Here is a 15,875-nt window from a genome sequence, read left to right on the forward strand (position 1 = left end):
TTAGAGTTAATGGATGTGTATATACATGTATATCCACTTACAGCCAACTACATAAGTTTCTTGTTCAAAGTTTGTCGCGAGTTATGAATTTGAATATATTAAGTAGTAAGTTCGACAGTCCTTGATACTTAGGTAAAACTGGACTAATGCTGAAAGCAGATTAAAATTCTTCCACGTGGTACGCGCTGTCAGAATTACCAATTATATATGGAATTATGATCACTATCACGGAACAGAGAAGGTCGATCTTTGTTTTGTTAATTTAAAAAAAAATCGTATGCAATCTAGCGACATTATCCGCCGAATTCTTATCGTCATAATTTTTCAAAAGAACAACACTATCTTCTTATCGGCCGTGTTATAGCGATTATAATATACATAAACTCACATCTGTAATCCTTAACGGCGTTAGCAAAGCCCCAAGTATTTAAAGACAACATGCAACCAGTGTTGATAAGAAGTCCTCGAAGTCCTCTTTCAATATAAGACTGAAAATTCTAACAGCGCGTACGATACGGTAGAATTTAGGTCTGCTTTCAGCTTTAACATGAAACTGTACATGACACAGCTTCACGAATTAGGTTTATTATAAATTTTGTTTCCTCTCAAAACATGTACGGACATAAGTTATGTCACATAACTAGTATAACTCCATAACTCTGCTAGTTTCATACGCCGCGATACCACCAACAGCATATTTCTTCCAGCGTTTTCTTTTTTTAATTACTTCCCGTGTTCACCGTTTTACAAATTAACCCCCCTCCCCGCTCCCCGCCTCTACTTCGCCACACACCCTCAGTATTTATCGTCAGCAATTAACTAGTAACTCTACGCGCTTTCACCTTATCTATGACAGAACGTCGTTACGCTATCTGACTGATGTCTGCTTTTCAAGAAAACTATTTATTTCTCTATCGCTTCGTCTTTAATTGCTTCTGTTCTTTGCGATTAGGTACATGAACGTGTAATTCGGATAGTGGCAACAGAGGTGAAACCTCATTATTAGATGTGCAACCAATCACAAGGCAGAATTATTCCTAAAAATTTTCAACCAATAGGGAGTTCTTATTATCACGTGCAACTCCCGCGCGTCATCACACCTTTCCTATTGGACGAATGTAACTTTCAAGAAAAAAACCAACCAATCAAATGCCCTATTAAATAACTATCTCTGTGAATAGTAAATTAAGCGGAACTGTTTCAAACCGCAAGTGTCGAAGTTAAACCTTCGTTTTATCCACAGCTTTAGAGGTCAATGAAAAACCAACTCTATTTTAGGTAAAGCCGTTCGAAACATCTATTCTTTTAGAGAGAAAGTCATTTACAGGCGAGGAAATAGCCTTTTAGATTCAAATAGAGAACGAGGGAATTCTACCGTTGCACTGCAGGTTCAAGCTTCGCAAGTTTAGAAAAGGTTTATCAAAGTGTCAACTTTGCTAAGTGTAGCGATGTGAAGTTCAAAGCAGTTTGCAAAGCTTTACAGCTATTAAAGATATTACAGGTAAATACATTAATTATGTTCCTATCTTGCTTTTTCGCTTTAGGCATTTTAATAAATTATTTGAAGAAAAGCATATTTGGATTTTGAGAAAAGGAGTAAGCCTGTAGGTTTTTAGAAATAAAAATACTTAATTAACTCTATTTTTTTGGAGCCGTGGTACAGTTAGTGGAACGCTTACCTCTCATTTTGAGGTCGCAGGTTCGAATCCAGCACAGGCCTAAACCAACGATTGTCATATTTTTTCGAATTCATGTTTAGATCATAAATGATTATCACGTGCTCAGCGGTGAAGGAAAACATCGTGAGCAAACTCACATACCTGAGAAACACATTTTCGAAGGTATGTAACTAAATCTGTATTGGATCGGTTTTCCCTTCGCGGGTTGGAAGGTCAGAGAGGCTCTCGCTTCTGTAAAAAACCGAACCTGCCAAATCTTCAGGTTAGGTAAGCGGACCCTGTGAAAAACGGGTCAATGCTAGGAAGATGATCAATTAAGTCTATTATTTCATTTTTTAATTCAGTTATATTCGAGACAAGGAGACTTTTGATTATGATTATTACGTGTTTACTATACAAGGCGGCGTAGAAGATGACGTTCAAAACGAAAAATTACATAGAGGGTCTCATTAGCTACCAGAAACATTCCCATGTATTTTTTTACTTAAGGGCATCTCCATGTATGTTCAGCGATTATATATGGTTTAGGATATATGACCCATTTTGTACCTTTTTCAAGATTTTATACCAAACTTGAAAAATCATTATTTTGTCGCTAACTCTTTTAATAACTCTTTTATTTTACAATAACTATTCCTAACAAAGTAGACCGATATTTAAAAAAAAATATTACATAACTCTTAGAAAAACTTTTTTCTCGAAATAGTGAGAAAACTTTCCACTATAAGAAACGTGTATGGGCGAAATCAATAATCAATACGACCATATAACAAGAACAATGAGCGTTAATAAGGGGCCCTCCGACCAGTGACCTACTTCTTGTACCAGCCTTATAATGGAAAGTCGGCACAGAGACCGATTTAGGACGGGGCCTCAAAAACTATCGAGATATTGCAAAGCCAATACAAATTCTACCCACCTTACAAATAAAAAATATACGTTTGAGTATTTGACAGCCAAGCAAAATTAAATCCAATTATCATACAATTAATAAATACTTTCTTTCTTTCTTCTTTCTTTCTTTCTAATTCGACTGAACTTTGCTTGGTTGTCAAATACTTAAACCCACGTTCATCCCTGGTTTATTTTTTATTTGTAAGGTGGTACAAGTGTCCAAGTGTGTCTTGCCTAGGGATACGGGTGAAGACCTCAACGGTTGCAGAGGCGAAGATAGGAGCCATCGGTACGGCAATGCGGGACGGAAGGGGCAAGTCACAGGGATTGTAACCTAGAACCTGACAGAGGTCAACAGTAATTGTCTACTACTATTCAGAGCCGGAGGACAGGAGTCTTAGTATGACTTTATAATAGACTACTCTGGGCGCCATCCCACTTGCGTCGGACAGAGTACTGCGGGGCGGAAGGCAAGAAGGGAAACCACTGCCCTATTTTTCCCTAAAAAAGTAGCATGAAAAATGCTACACCAACAAGAGCGTGGCTCTTAAATTGATGATAATGGTACAAGTGTAACAAACATTTTAAATTTTTCCGTCTTAATTCCTCCACGTGATACACCGACTTGCATTCTCAATCGGGGAGCGCGGCCGCTTCGAACTCTAGTACCAGACTTGCACCATTGAGTTATTCATTTATCTTAAGTGCAGTATTCACTAACAAAGTTGGCTTGACCATTATAGACGGCGATACGGCTCATCACCTATCACGTTGGTCTAATAGAAAGCTCGGTGAGATGTGGGTACTTAGTCTATCTTGCGATGGATATAATTCTGACTACCCCAATTGGGACATACTCTTGAGGTTATGTATGTAAAACAACAATTAGAAACCTCGGCGCTTCCCATTTATTGTCCAACGAAAGAGCGAATTCGTACCGAGGTAAAAAAGTAAGTTTTCGTGTATTGACAAGTAGAATTACTTTTTTTTACCAAATTCGTAATTATATCTTCGCATAATAGAGAAAGACAGGTCTTTCAATCTAACGAGGTATTGTCGAATTCCATTGTGAAAATGCCAATGGTGATAAATTGTAAAAAAAACAATTAAGTATTTATTATTCATATTTTTAATGGCATCTTAAATATTCAGATATATTTTGTAGATTTAAATCTTGAAATGCTGCTTCAATTCAAGTATTTATAATCTGTTAAAAAGACGGAGTATACGTATTTTTTTTAAAGCTAAAATACATAAGTGCTATGGAATTTGTATGAACAAGCACACTGTGACGTCTTAGAAAAACGTAATAAAATATCGGACTATTTTTCCTTCACCGCTGAGCACGTGATAATCATTTACGATCGAAACATGAATTCGAAAAACGATTTCGAAAATTATATGTTTAGGCCCGTGCTGGATTTGAACTTGCGACCTTACACTGAGAGTTAAACGCATGAATTTTATTGTAATATTTTGAAATATTTGGACCCGCCTGACTCCACCCGTGCGTTAGTTGGGCATTACCGGCGTGGTAGGGGAGATAAGGAGCAGTCAAGCGGCTAATTGTCAGGAATAGATACAGGCCCGTCTCAGATGAAGTATGTACAATCGGTTTTGAAGGGCTCTCTTTGTTTCATCCTTAGTCCGTCCGCGATTGATTGGGGGATCACCCAAGGAAACGATCTCAGCCCTTCACTGTATCCTGTAGATAAATATAGAAGGCTCTCTTAATTAGGAATTAGGAGTACGGTATAGTTTATCTTTGAAAAGGGATCTTTATTTTTGTATGTAATATTTTCCACTTAGATTTTGGTACAATATACCAAACAAAAGTGATTTATTTATTTAAATAGGTATACCAACAGTACACATATTGTAAAGTTATAAAATGCAAGCCTTAAATTAATTTTGTATATGTGCCCCAAAACTTATACAGAAATTGTCTTCTAAATGAAAAAGGCTCTTAAATCTTCTTAACTAACTGTAAAATGTATGAATATTTTTTTTCTATCATTAACTGACAAAATCAGCCATCAGCCATAATGTTACGGTTATGGTATAAGAAACCAGGTATGCTCAATCCTATGAAAGGCCGCCATTGCTAGCCCTTTGATGACGTAAGTGTTACCATTAAATTGGTATATCTCCAACATTCCAAGGACGTAAATTTTATTATTGAAAATAAAGCGAATTACTGACTAATGCATTTAATTACTATTACTCGTCACATATATAAAAAAAACATGAAAAAGGTAAGTAGATCTTTTACTAAAAGTCCAAAATTGCCTTGCAAAGCAAATTAAAAACATTGGTCGTGGGTCTTTATTCACAAGATTCACAAGATTACATAGTTGAATTGGGATTGCCTGTAATGACTATGTAAATTGTGTATAAATAAATAAATAAATAAATTTGCAAAGATGGCAACGCAGGGTGGGATGACGTCAGCTGGGCTAACCTTGAAATGTTGTCACTTTTGAGCATACCTGGTTTTCTTATACCATGGTTACGGTTATGGCCGGTAGAAGAATCCGCGGTACCGGACTAATCGGGCCGATATTTAACGACTGCATAAAGCTAGAACCGCACGTCGACGTAAAAGCGTCCATACGTTGCCCCCAAATATGAGGCCTTTAGGGCCACTTCATAGAGATGTGCTATTGTTGGGCAGTGGCTGGAGATACTAGGTTCCAAACACGTTATTAAATAAATAAAAAAAATATTTCAAAATCACAGTGTTCCAATTTTAAAATTATACAAAGGTGCATTTTATATTCTATTCAATTATGTAATATTCAAAATAATATTATTGTTCACTAGTTATAACATTAGATATAAATAAAATCACATTAAGTTTCGAGTTACTATGTTATTCACATTAAGTCACATAATTTAATACCTAATTACGTATATAATAAGGCCGCCAAATTGTAGTGTATCTTTCGTCCATGTGTGTGTAAAACTTGTTTTGTATGTTGTGTGCACTAAAGTATTTTGTATAGTATTTGTATTATTTAATTACTGGTATAAATTATTTCGTATGAGTTTGGAAGTGTTCTACTTGTTTACTACTAGATATAAATGTTTATAACTAGATTCCAATACTACCATGCACTTTGATGAATTTGTGGTCAGACGATGATGCGAACAGATGATGAGAGTAAAGCGGTTATCACACGATGCGGTTGCGGTCGCAATTGACGGTGAAGCAGTGGACAAGATTCTTAACTTTATAATGCACTTTACCTCAAACATATGCCTTCTTTCTTTTTGTAATATATCAAATCAAATCAATATATATGATATCTGATAATAAATACATTTTTGATTTGATTTTTGATTTTACACACGAGCACCGCCTCACTGCCGTCGTGTGATGACCGCCTCGAGAATACATACATATTGGCCCCGATTCCTGCAGACACCGCCTAATTTTAAAGGGACGGATGATTCACAGCTCTTAATTTTAGGAAGAATGAGTAAATGAATGAATAACCCGGGCGAATCAAAAGGTACGTCGCTGGTATGCAATCCGTATGACGTGCTGTCTACTTAACTGTGTCGGGTTATTGACGGATGTAAAATTTTTAGACGGTTGGTTTAGATTTGTGCTTAAAATTGACGTGTGTTCCATAAATTTTATGCTTGTCGATTACCCGTCCTTTTCCTTTTCGGCGGATAAGAAAATGACAGATATAACTTAAAATAAAATTAGATGGTATTTACAGGAATTAGCACCATTATACGGTGAAGATGACGTGTGGGGACTTAGATCATCTTACGATGGATATACCTCTGACTACCCTATTGGGATATAGTCGTGAGCTTATGTTATGTGTTATGTTATAAATATCCCACATATACTGCCAAAAGAATCTATATACTTCTTCTTCTATCGTGTGGGTTGTGAGGTGGAATACCAGTCTCATCAACCCTGGTGTCAGGGTTATGATTGAGCCTTCAAAGGCCCCTGACATAGCTCACGTAACGACTACTAACTTACATCAGTAAGTAGTAACCGGGACCAACGGCTTAACGTGCTTTCCGAAGCACCGACCTTCTTACTTTCGGACAATCAGGTGATCAGCCTGTAATGTCTTATAACCAAACTAGGGATCACAAAGCGATTTGTCCCCACCGAGATTTGAACCCGAGACCTCTGGATCGTGAGCCCAACCACTCAAACCACTGGACCACGGAGGCCGTTTTGCCATTTACCATTGGCCATTTATATGCCCAAAACACATAATAACGGGTCTCATCAGTCATCCCGTGATCATGGCACTTGCAACAGTGTCGAAATATCGTTAGTCTCGTATCCCTGCTTTAAACGCGGTAAGAACCCGTTATTATGTGTTTTAATTACCTAGAACTTACATACTAGCATACGACGCCAAAAGTACTTACTAAGTTACATACTAGTTACAATACCCACCGGTGACATCCCTAGTTTAGGGCCGCTTTATACCCAGTTTGCAACCTCTACGGCCGCGACGGTGCCTTATGAACGCCGTGAAAAGATATAGCCGACCCGACTCGAGCCGAATACGAATATCGTGACAATCGACCATTTAACACAGACACCTAATACGCTCACTTTTTGGTACACAATCCCTATAATAATGAGAAGTATATTGGTACTTGAAAGTTTCTCTGTAATTTTGTTAGCTGATTTGGTTCTATATTTAAATCAAGAGCTTGTTTACCCACGAAACACGAGGCCGCTGGGTTGTACTAAACGAACAACTCGAAGCGGTTAAGATACAATTCGCTTTAAAGCAACAACGCTTAGCCGAACAACAAATTCGAACACATGAAAATATAAGTATGATGGGACTGACATAAGCGAATAACGTGACATTTGAGCGTATTGCAATTTAACGATAAAGCGTATACATGTGCTAGACCCTCTGGGAGTCAATCAATATACTTTTTATCAAAAAATCGAAATCGCTCGCAAGTATATTTGTTTCGTATGGTAAAATGTTAAATACGAGTAATATAAGGAATAATTAAATTGAACATTGGATATTAAATGGATTCTAATTCCTAATTATTAAAGTCCCAAGTCGAATCTATTTAATTACGATTTTCTTTTTTGATGAGTTTTTGTCCTGGGGCAAAAATCTGACCGTGATAACTCCCTATTCAATATGTTAGAGTGTGTGAAATAACGAAGTGTAGTAAGTTGTTTTACGACGACAGTTCCAAGACCTGGCCTCTTTAATACGACCACATTTTATCTTATCGTCTTCTTCTGGTGTCAGGGTTATGATTGACCCGCCAAAGGCCCCTGACATGGCTCATGTAACGACTACTTACATACATTAGTAAGTAGTAACCGGGACCTATGGCTTAACGTGCCTTCCGAAGCACGGATCATCTTACTTTCGGACAATCAGGTGATCAGCCTGTAATGTCCTAACCAAACAAGGGATCACAATATGATTGGGCATCCGGATCGTGAGTCGAACACTCAACTGGACAGAGGCCACATTAAAGCAAGTCTTCCCACTCGTCGTATCTCCTTTGTCATTGTCTATTTCCATTTTGTTTTAAATAAGAAAAAGGCTGGCAACCTATTCAGCCTTATACAAATTGATCACGAAGTTAGGACCGTTGCGTGACTCGAGGCGGTATCGGATCGCCGGCGGACCCGTCTCAATGCACTGACGCCTCTGTTATCTAACTTATCTACCCCCTATTAACATGTACTCACTTAGATCTGATTACATTCTCTTTAGGATAGAAGGCTGTTACGAAACTCAAATACCTAGTAAATTAGATTCACATACTTTGTACATAGTAAACTATTTTTAACCAGTCGATACGTCTTCTTCTTCTATCGTGTGGGTTGTGATGTAGAATACCAGCCTCATCAACCCTGGTGTCAGGGTTATGATTGAGCCGCTAAAGGCCCCTGACATGGCTCATGTAACGATTACTCACTTACATCAGTAAATAGTAACCGGGACGAACGGCTTAACGTGCCATCATAAGCACGGATTATCTTACTTTCGGACAATTAGATGATCAGCTTGTAATGTCCTAACCAAACTAGGGATCACAAAGCGATTTTTTTATGTACCCACCGGGATTCGAACCCGAGGCCTTATTTAACGTTTAATCACGCATCGACCCTTTAAAAATAGTTTACTATAAAATAAATATTAATATAAATATATGAGGAAATCCGCAGAAGAACTAAAGTCACCGACATAGCTCGGAGAATTGCAAAGCTGAAGTGGCAGTGGGCAGGACACATAGCGAGGAGAACCGATGGCCGCTGGGGCGGAAGGGTTCTGGAATGGCGACCACGTGTCGGACGACGCTCAGTGGGTAGGCCCGCTACAAGGTGGACCGACGATCTGGTGAAGGTCGCGGGAAGCCGCTGGATGCGGGCAGCGCAGGACCGATCGTCGTGGAGATCCTTGGGGGAGGCCTATGCCCAGCAGTGGGCGTCGTACGGCTGATGATGATGATGATAAATATTTTGTAATTCGTTTTAATTGTGAATTTCGCCTAACTTTTCTATTGCAATAAAAACTTAACAAACTGGAATGCCAAATGAATGTTTTAAATGTGTAAAGTGTTTTGTTGACACTGCAAACTTACTTTTATATGCGCAAATGTCAAATTGCAATATTGCTTTTTAGATGAATTGCTTTAATGTGGCCTCTTTAACCTCCTGGCGTTAGAAGTGTTTATCAGCTATTTCAATCTAAATAAGGCAAAGTAAATTGATTATCCAAGCAATTATACTGACCGTGTCTAACTGATATCAAAGTTATTTTCCCTTCACGTGTTCCTTTTATCTTTTCTAATATCTTTTAATGTTTATTAAAAGAAATTCTTTCGAAATATTGTCTCATAATATTCGAAGAAAACGCGTGACTGTGTAGGTATAAATAAATGAAACGCAATATTAACATTGCTTTGAAATATTTTTCAATTTTCGAAACTGTTTTTTTATTTGTAGTGTTCCTTTTTTATTTTATATTAAAATTTACGACTGATACATAACTAAATATAATTATAACATATCTATGTACCTGCATAAATTGTTATTTATTATATCATCATCACCAGCCCAAAATATTACTTAATTTATTAATAAGTTAAGTAGGTATAAACTTCCTGATAACTTTTTACATATCTCTATTACAATCCATAGACTCATGTGTTTTAAAATTAGCCCGTAAATAGGTAGATATAATATAAAGATCTTATACTATGTACCTATCGGTTGGTGAATAATATAATCGATTTTTCTGCGTCATACCCAAGCACAGAGTAGGTTACGCAAAGCGAGCGGCTTAAGACAAAAACTCCCCGTGAAACATTTAAAACTAATTTGACTTTAATTCACTGAATTTCACAGTTCCAAGCCATTTCGATGTAACTTGATTGAAGGACAAAAGGCCCTTGTCTAACTGGCTACAAACTTGGGAGCGACAGTCTTTTGTCTTAGCTAAAGTCGATCCGTTTTCGCATTTAAAAAGCGAATCAGTAATTTTAGGCAGTTGGTAGGAGTTTGCCTCCGCTTAATTCGATTTTAAACCTTAATTAAGTTTGTTTTGCTAATCTATTTGAATGGTTAATGTTTAGGTGGGTATCTATAAAACAAATGACGTTACTCTACTGTTATGGCATAATAAGATTGGTATTACTTGAGTCCATAGGGACAACTACATAAGTTATAATTTAAAAGGGACTAAGTGCTCTGCAACTTAAGCAACTGTCCCTTTCACCATACGGGTTGTTATATTGTTCCAATGTTCATCAGTATCACCAATGTTATGTTTGTTATCGATGATAACTTATCATTGTTCATTGGTCATTGGAAACCCACATTCCCGACAAATTCATTTTCGGAGGTATGTGACCTAACCTGTATTGGGCTGGTCAGACAGGCAATCGCTTCTGTGAAAACCGGTCCTGTCAAATCTTCAGGTTAAGTAAGCGGACCCTGTGAAAAACGGGATAATGATATGATAGCTTATCATTGTTGTTGCTGATATTTCAACTTATTTTATCTTAGGATTTCTTTTTATTCTTAAGAATATCCTATACAGATTGAAAAGCTGCTTATATTTGTAGGGGGATGAGACGTTCGATATTTATTTAAACACTAACGATTCAAAGTTTAACTTCTTCTATCGTCTGTGTTGTGAGGTGGATTACCAACCTCATCAACCCTGATGTCAGTGTTTAACTATGTTATCCATGCACATATTTTTAATTTTTTCTGTTTGCGTATTGTTTGTTTAGCTTCCCATGGCTTATAATTCCTATATCACTTTAGATAAAACATTAAAAATTAAGTATTCCACTTAAACAACACAAAAAACTTGAACGGGTATCAAAGACGTTAGACTTTGAAATTCATTTATGTAGTACATTGTGCCTACGGTCGGCCCGCGGCATAAATCTCATGGGATCGGATTTAATTAACTATCTCCCTTTACCTTTAGGTGTAGCGGGAAAGAATTAACCGAACCTGCTCGACAGAGGTGGACTAAAGAGAAAAGCGACCCTTTGGCAAGGCTTGAGGTTCTCGACATAATAAAATATGGTACTGTGAATCAGGGTGATACGCGGTTATGTATCCATTAGGCGCAACACGACACAATCAAGAAACTATGTGTGGCGGACCCAACTAGTTGACCAGCTAGTTCCGCCCACATGCAACAGATGGCGCCACCATTCAATAATGCAGTCCTGAAACGCGCTATCGAAGTTTGCACAACGTGACGCATATATACAAGTTCCGATATGACTCAAGAGGATCGTCGATCCCTAGTCACACTACCAACTTGTGGCTAGCGGGGTACTTATGCTCTGTTTGTGACCCCGATATCATCCTTTGGCGGCAGCATACCCTCTCCGTCTGAAATGCGTCTTGTTGTACTTACAACGTTGCCAATGACTGGGTTTAGGTGGTGCGGAGCAGAATCCACGTTTAGAAGTAAATCAGTGGTAAGAAGGCCTAGGTCAATGTGCATATTTCTATTGCGAAGAAACCACGAGGCTCCCATGGCTTTTCGCATGAAAGCATTTTGTATCATCTGTAGGCGACGGATTAGAGCGGGAACTGAATTTGTATGGACAAGATATATTCCATTCTTGAGCGACATGTTGAATGCTAAATAGTCCTAGAGGACAATTAGAATGAAATCCCATTTAGCACGGCTTCAGTGTGTCACCAGTTTTGTTCGATCCCAGGTACCAGACTTGCACCAATGAGTCAATTTATCTAAAGTGCAATTTTCACTAACACAGTTAGCTCGACCATTATAGACGGCGATACCATCTGTAATTTGATTTAACCGAGAGCTCGGTGATGCGACAGTTTATCTTGCGATGGATGTACGGTCACGAGTGCTAAAATGTATGTCGCAGGGATATGATAAAAACGGGGATTTGATCAATTCCCTAAGGGATTTGATCAAATCACGGAGGATGTTAAAATAACAACACGATTTTATCTTTTTCCTAAACAAATCTAGTGAATTGAACAAATCCCTAGATTGGTTCAGTGAAATGAAAAAAATAATTTTGCTTGGTTATTTTAAAGGTTTATTTGGTTTCATTAATAAAAATGAAATAAAATACATTGGTGCCCATTCACGTGCACACAATTTTAATTCGACAGCTCTTAAATGAGTACCTTATTACGCCCCTGCCTCCCTTCTCCGACAGAGCCGTACCTCGTACTAAAAGAGGGCTAATTGAAAAGCTAATATTCAAGGTATAACATTAATTTTATTATTCTCCCGAGGGTTGCTGAGTAATCTTCAGAATCCTTATTATTTTGAATGATACGCTTTGATGAGTCAACTTATAAAGGTACTAAACGAATATGGCAGACATGTGAACAAGCACCACTGAATTAAACTTATTTGTGTGTGTGTGTGTGTTATGTTGTTTGAATTCATGTTTGAATCTGTTATGTTATGTGAACAGAATCAGAATCATTTATTCAACGTAATTATCATAGATAAAGTTGAAAGTCAATTTAACATTTTTGAATCTACGTCATTTCGCAAGGTGTTAGTTATGGCTGAGGTGAAGACAATAACAAGAAACTGCAACAGCAACACATCTTTTACATCAATGTAGGTATACATTACAAGTTATTTGATAACTAGAGAAACACATTTGACGAGACATCCACCACTTACGATAAAGAAAGAAAAAAGTATTTATTATTAGAAGACGCTACAGTAACAATACAAAAACAGTACGAAAAAGGAATAAAAAATATTTATAGAATTAATATAATATACGTTATAGTTTTAGACGGATGAGACGTTATTTAAAGAGTGACGATTCAAACTCTATGTTACCTACTGAGTAAAGATACTTTTGAATTCGAAGTGAATTTGAATATATGCTAACATTATAATATAAATATAAATTAGAAAGTAACTCTGTCCGTCTATCACGCTTAACAGTATAGTAACGCAACATTGCTGATTTAAATAAAATTCCGTATAGCGATAGTTTTAGATTGAGGAAAGAACGTAGGATAGTTTTTTTCATCGAAATCATACCATACAGGGGATGTAAAGGGGTTGGAAAACTACGTGTCGCGCACGATAACGCGGAGGAAATCGCGGGCGTCATGCTACTTTAACTAGTTTAGTACTTATAAGTAGACATTCTAAGGCCAGGCGCCCACTTCGAGTTTTTCGCCGCGCGGCAGAAAAAAGCAGCGGCATAATGTCGCACTGTAATACTGTACCAAAGATTTTTAAATTGTATTGCGCGCACTCGACGGCAGAGCGACCGCAGCGGCGCAGTACTACAGTGCGACATTATGCCGCTGCTTTTTTCTGCCGCGCGGCGAAAAACTCGTAGTGCGCGCCTGGCCTAAGTCCACGCAGCATTATTTATTTCGTAACTAATTCTAAGTAAATACGTTCCCAAAATGAATACGTAATAGTCTAAAAGGGGCGTATAGTAAATCCGATAACGAATCCGAAGGTTTTAAGTATTCATAAAATCAATAGCTTTCAAAATACTTCCGTCTGCTACGTGTTCTATAATTAAATATTCGTATCAACGATTCTGGCTTTTCAGTGTTTATACCTTATTTTTAGTAAGTACCTAATAAGCTCACGACCATATCCCAATTGGGGTAGTCAGAGGAACACCTATTGCAGGCAGGTCCCTTGTTCATAAACCGTCAAAGTCCCTTGACATGGGTCATATAACGACTACTTACACACTTACTTCTTTCGGGAAATGTGGTGATCAGCCTGTAATATCCTTACCAAACGAGGGATCATAAAGTGATTTTTTGTGATATATCCCCAGGGATTCGAACCTGAGACCTCCGGATCGTAAGCCCAGTGGTTGTACTGGCCCATGAAGGCTGTTTATTTATGAGCATCTCGTATTATATTGACCATACTATAGTGCCGATAATTTTTCAGTGAAACTCAGACAAATATATCGCCAAGTAAGCCGCTACCCACAAACGTTGAAACCAGTTATTTTCGTGAAAATTCCCTATTTTAACGATCCCTGTTTTCGAACGTCAAAATCTGGCGATATTTCAAAAGGGAGAACAAATTTGGACGATAACAACGTCAGAGAAGTTCGAGAGTGTTTCATTGGAGTTGCTATCAGTTGGAGCCGGTCGGGTCGGCGGGCCGACCGGGTCGGGCGGTCGGGCGGACAGTCGGGCGGCCCGACACCCCTACCGTCGGTAAATTCAATAAGAGAACCGAATAGAATGTACTTTACTTTAGGAATACTAAAGTAACTTTGTGACAATGCATGGGTGTATTGGAAATCTATGATATTTCTTCAAATGTCAAACTTGATTTTTACATAGTGGTTGGGATACGCAGTCATGACAGCTGTTTCGATCGTTTCGCTCTTCACTGTGATCTTTTGTGTTACTTTCTTGTTTCTCAAACGGGGAGCCCCAGTTCGATCCCCGGACCAGACTTGCACCATTCTTCTCCCTTCTATCGAGTGGGTTGTGAGGTGGATGACCAACCTCAGCAACCCTGGTGTCAGGGTTGACCCGCCAAAGGCCGCTGACATCAGTACTTTACATTGGAAGTATAACATAACATAAACTGCCTATATACGTCCCACTGCTGGGCACAGGCCTCCCCTCAATCAACCGGAGGGGGTATGAAGCATATTCCACCACGCTGCTCCACTGCGGGTTGGTGGAGGTGTTTTTACGGCTAATAGCCGGGACCAACGGCTTAACGTGCCTTCCGAAGCACGGAATCATCTAACTTTTTCGGACAATCAGGTGATTCAAGCCTGAAAAGTCCTTACCAAACAAAGGACAGTCTCACAAAGTGATTTCGACAATGTCCCCATCGGGAATCGAACCCGGACCTCCAGATCTTGAGCCTAACGCTCTAACCACTAGACCACGGAGGCTGTTGTATACATACATTGGAAGTAATCGGGACCAACGGCTTAACGTGCCTTCCCAAGCATAGGTCATCTTGCACCATTGAGTTTTTAATTTATCTTAAGTACATTTTTCACTAAACGATTGCCAAAAGTGGTGTGTTGTGGTGGTGGTAACCTATCACATTGGTCTAGCAGAAAGCTTAGTGAAGCGTGGATACTCAGTTCACATTTTACAATCGTCTCTATGCGCGGTATGAATTAGATCTGTCAAAGTACGTAAGCTAGTGTTGTGACATTTATGAGTATTCGATATCAGGTCAATCGATACTTTTCTATCTAACAGTACCTATAAAAAGCAGGAAGTCTACATAACTAATTTATATTTATTTCTTACTTACAATCAAATTAATTCATTTCATTTTTGAGCCATTAAACATTTCAATTACTTATTTAATTATTCAATTTTGCGCCAGTAAATATTACCTTATTTTCGTCTCCGTGTTACAGGGCAATAAGAACATTATTTAAAAAGAAAATGAACTAATTTCTCCTCCGACTGTACGACAAAGAGTGTAACGGGAAAATGGCGAATGCAGGTTAATGCCCGATTTTATCAACGTCACCAAATAGAGTTGGAATAACTGACTCATTCAACTATGAATCACTCTAGTCAGCTTGGTGATTCAAGTGAGATTTCTTTATGTTATGTTACTATTTAAGTTTAGTTATGTTTTTTCTTCATCAAAATCTGCCCTGATATTTAATATTACAATTTAAAGGGGCGTCTATAAGTGTGTCATTTTTTCACAGAGCAACGTAGCATGAATTAACGTATTTTTTGCATATATACTTAGTTTACTAAAATGTAGTCCATGTTGGACCAATCTATAACGCACAACAGAAAGTTAC

The 15,875-nt window shown here is 38.1% G+C and overlaps 1 protein-coding gene across 6 annotated transcripts in view; it reads left to right on the forward strand.

The window, feature by feature from the left end:
- The window catches only part of LOC126368194 (CUGBP Elav-like family member 4), a 283,473-nt gene that overhangs the window by 187,992 nt on the left and 79,606 nt on the right, over positions 1-15,875 (forward strand). The window lies entirely within an intron of this gene.

Source organism: Pectinophora gossypiella, chromosome 7 (assembly GCF_024362695.1).
Source record: "Pectinophora gossypiella chromosome 7, ilPecGoss1.1, whole genome shotgun sequence".
NCBI classification, from domain to species: domain Eukaryota; kingdom Metazoa; phylum Arthropoda; class Insecta; order Lepidoptera; family Gelechiidae; genus Pectinophora; species Pectinophora gossypiella.